Here is a 5,000-nt window from a genome sequence, read left to right on the forward strand (position 1 = left end):
TTGTTCTCTTACTTGCGACAATTCTCCTCCCACGGAGGCTTTACTCGACTTACCTTAATCTAATTGAATGATGCTGATTTTCTTCTTTGTAAAGACTGAACAGATGTCGATATATCACCGTGTATGTGTATGACATACATATGTGTATATATATGTGTATATATATATTGCAATACCCTACATGCATGTATTTACATACATAGGAGATAGTCGAGTTTTGAAAATGTCAAGTTGCATTTGACAAACCCGAAAGACGAGTGGAAAGCGACAATGAATATGGTTGTTAGTAATAACCACGTGCGCTCAACCACAAATCTTCCAAGTGGTGCCAAGAGTCACTGAGCCCTCGCATTGCATCCTCCAGAAGTCCTAAGAAGCTCTCACACGCTCACCCTCATGACGTTTTCTATAGGGATCACATAACCTCTTCTCTTAGTCTGTTCCTTACTCTCCCTCTCCTTCTCTCTCACTCATTGTATTTTCTGGCCATCTCTCTCTCACTGCTTTATGTTTACTATCTCTCTCTCCATATTTCCGTATGTCTGTCTCTCTTGCTACCTCTTTTTTCTTTTTTCTTCCTTTCTACATTGTCTCGTTATCTATTTCCTCTTAATTTTTCCCTGTCTCTCTCATTTTTTCTCTGCCTTCATAATCTTTCTATTTCTTTTATGTTGTCTGTCTTATCTGCTTTTACTATTAAACATGTCAGACTGAAGAAACGTTATAAATGTACATATATGTATATAATGTGGTTACATAAATTTTAATGAAAATTCCAGAATGTAAAAGTAGAAATAGAAGACTAGGACTGTATCTGTTGACCTTAAATCAGCCTGCAGGATCAATTACCCTTGCGAAGGCCCATTATTCTAGGAAGCTGAAGATAGAAAAACTTGTTCATTCATCGAAATGCAGGTATGGAGGACAAGAAAAGGGTAGTAATGGTTTGGTTGACTGAGGTCCATACTAAACTGCATACCTGGCCAATATAAAACGAGAAAATCGTAGGAGGGCGGTTAATTTTGAAACCACGCTTCGTCAAGTTACATGTTATTTATCTCGGATGAAATTTTTTTGAAGTACATTCATGTTAGTAATTGATAATCCCCCTCAGTCGAGGCAGCTCCGCAGGACGTACTACATCAGAGAAGGTGGATCTATACCACGGAATGCGGCTGAGTGTCTAGGTGTTTATATATATATATATATATATATATATATATATATATATATATATATATATATATATATGTATATATATATATAAATAATTTGTAGTTCGTGTATTTTCTTTGTTATTTTTATCTTACAAACATTCCTTCTATAAATATAAAAAATGCGTCTCAGCCCCACCCCCGCTCCCGCCCCATTATTTATCCAATATTTAGCTATACATTTACGGTATCCGTATATGAGAGAGCTTTTACATGGTACGTCCCATAATTTATCGGCTTAAATACACATTTTCAAGTAATTCTTCTAAAACCAAACCATACAATTAATACGCAGATGTAAACTAGACAAAGCCTGAAGCTAATATAAAGATAATAGCAACTAAAGATTGGCAAAATTACAGTTACAGGAATTATATCTTTGAATACACTGCCAAGCATGTCTAGGAACACAAACCAAATTAAGTCCACATCCTACTGTATTTTGAAATGAACTGTCTCTGGTAATGCCATGTCCGGTAGCCTGGCTGCTAGGACTACTGTCCTCGTAGTGAGTGCAGTGCGACCATGCAGAGGCTATTGCAGTCATGGGAGCCCTACCCACGCGTCCCAGAGGGAAGAGCACGTGGTTATACATACAGATTCCAGCTCCTTTAAACATGTCGCTTTTCATCGAAGGACGGGTTGTACGGAATTATCAGATTACTGGCATTGTCCTGTTGTCTGTTCCGGGAATGAATGTGCCTGATTTAAGAAAAAAAAAAATAAATAAACGAGGATATCCTAATTTTGAAAGCCTTTAAAAAATAACGTCGAGCTCCTAGTGAATTCACTATCACAATTCCTCTATACCCTAAGGAACACTGACGAGACTACTGCCTTCTTAACATACAACGGGTGATTCGAGAATTTTTTTTTTTAAATGTAAAGGTAATTAGCGTTGTTATACAGTAAACCGAAAATTTAAGCTAGCCATTTATATTGAATAAAAGAACGTCGATAAAGGGTATTTACCCGAATCTTCCCATTCTACTTTACACAATATGGTAAATTTGTGTCAAATTTGGTACACTTTTTTCCGAATGGGCTGTGTCACTAGAGTACATGATAGTCTCCCTTTTCATTGCACCGTTTTCTATGATTACTGACGTACCAAAAATGTCCAAGGGAGAAACAGATACATAAACTCCTTTGATTTTTATCACCAAGGGTTAAGTTAAATCGAATTCCTGTTTCCCAAAGCAATGGTACTCATATTTAGAAAATATAGCATCATTGAGTAATGACAAAAGATGCTGAAAACCATTAGTTATTGATATATTTCATGATTTCAATGTGAAAAAATGATAAAGTAGTCTGGTTCTATATGAGCATATCGGGAGTTTCATAATGTAATAATTATGCGGAGTTGTATTTATATATCAATATTATTCTAATAGACATATTTAGGATACCAGGAGGTATGACATTTGTTTAAAATAAATTGTGAGGAGTATTTTCTTGTAACAAATAGCATAAGATATTGCCCCTAAGAAAAAATAAATGTGTTTTATCAGTGACTTCGTATAAGGTGTGGGTCATTTACGACACACTGGGAATATCACACAGAATTGAGGCTCTATGTAGTTTATATTGCCTCAACTTCATGTGCTCTGCAATGTGGATTCTTTATTGTAATTTCAATTTACAAAATATGTTTGATACTGCTGAATATATAATAGAGGTATTTAGTCAATATATCTTATAAATTTACTTAATGTTCTCAAACATATCATTATCATGTCATGTTTTATAGATGATCAGAAAATATTTTGCACAAACCTGACATTTTTTTCAAATTTTCTGATATCGTTCTATTATTAGAGGATTCTGATGCAGAAGTTCTTGCAGAGGATGAGTGGCCTCAATAATTTACCACCTAAAACAATGGATACAGGGACTAGAGGAAGAGATGGAGCCTGCAACACATTTATCCTGTACTGAAGGTCAAGAAGAATCCAAAAGTATTAAAAAAATATTATCAACAGGATGTAACTCAGCAGTGAGAAGACGCTTAGTTAGCAGAGTGCTTTGGTTCTACAGGAATAGAAATTACGTGAAAGTATTCCAGTTTTCACGGGATGAAATTGCAGGTGGTGACCCTCTCGACTGCCCGGACTGCTCCGTCTGTGGGTACATTGGTGAAGAGGGATTTTACATCAAATCTAGCAAGCTTTTTATTTCTGTAACCGGAACTCTGAACATAAACGCAGCGTCGGGTAGATTCAAACTATCCAAGGTCGCGGCAGCAATTATATGGACAACAAGTGGGAGGTCACAGTCGTCAGGTAGTTCATCAGCTCATGTCTGATATATATATACTCTGTATTTCCCTTGATGTATGTATTTCTGACGAAGACAGAATCGAAACCAGTCAAATATATCTCTTGTATTGTGAAGATATTAATTCTCATTCATACCTTTTCTACATATATATACACACACACACACACACACACACACACACACACACACACACACATACACACACACACACACATATACACACACACACACACACACACACACACACACACACATATATATATATATATATATATATATATATATATATATATATATATATATATTAGATGTATATATTGTAGGTGGGTGCTTCATGCTCAGGGTGATGTGAAGCAATGGTGTGGTAGCTTAGATAGTGTTAGGTGCTTGCATGCCTTCTCTGCCACCGCTGGCTAGCCTAGTGCGAAAACGGGAGCAGCTCTCCATAATCCTCCCCTGATAGTTCACAGCCTCTCCGTCATCGAGACTCCTGCACTGCCTCCTCATGGCCACCCATGGAAACTGGGCACCTTGCGGTCCCAGGCTGAACTGTGGGTAGGCCCCAGAGGTACGGAGGTATGGCCCACCGGCGTGTGGACAAGCCCTGGCCTCATATCAACCTGTCCCTCAGCCACCCTGGGGCAAATGGGAGGCTTGGGGGAGGTGGGCCTTGTCAGCCCCCCCCCCCCCCCCAGAAAACTCACTGGCAACGTCACGAATAAATGGTTAAGCTCGGGGGAAGGGTGCTACCCTCTCACCCAGCAAGTAAGACGGGCTGTGGGTCCCGGGGGAGGGAAAATGATGGGGCGCAGGACGGGAACGAGAGTTCGTCTCGCCTACGCCCAGGCAGGCGCCAACCTTGCATGAGAATGAGAATGAGGTCCCGGAGAATGAGGATTTTTGGCTCCTGGTATCAGCACTCCAACCCACATTGCTGGACATGGTATAGCAATACAGGTACTGTGGCCAAGGAAATCGAACACAATCTTCATTCTTGTCAGCACTTAATAGAGGATTCTCCTGAATTGAAGGGTTTACCGGAGTGCCGAGTTCTGTGGTACTGACCATAGGCTGGTAGTTGCTACCCTCCAGTTACACTTCAAAACTCCTCATCCCTCCAGTGGCCACCCTTGGGTGTTTCACTTGGACAGACTGACGGAGGAGGAGTGTGTCCATGGGTTCACCATGGCAGCTCTGTGATCGATTTACAGAACTTGAAAACCTGACAGGCCCAATTGCTCTGTGGGAGTCCTTCAAGTGTGAAACACTCAAAGCAGCTCAGGAGGCGTTTGACTCGGTGCATCGAGATTCGCTATGGGAGATTCTGAGGCTTAGGGGAATTCCTACATCTGAGTCTCTGGAGTCACTGGTGGCGGGAATTGTTGTATTTAGCAATGAGACAAAGCCTTTGGGCCTAGATGTCTCCTGGACCAAGATTCAGGACGTTGTGGGCCTGTTAGGGGAACCTATTCAGTCGGTCCATGCTTGCGGTGAGGAAGTTGA

The sequence above is a fragment of the Penaeus chinensis genome, chromosome 8 (genome assembly GCF_019202785.1).
Source record: "Penaeus chinensis breed Huanghai No. 1 chromosome 8, ASM1920278v2, whole genome shotgun sequence".
NCBI classification, from domain to species: domain Eukaryota; kingdom Metazoa; phylum Arthropoda; class Malacostraca; order Decapoda; family Penaeidae; genus Penaeus; species Penaeus chinensis.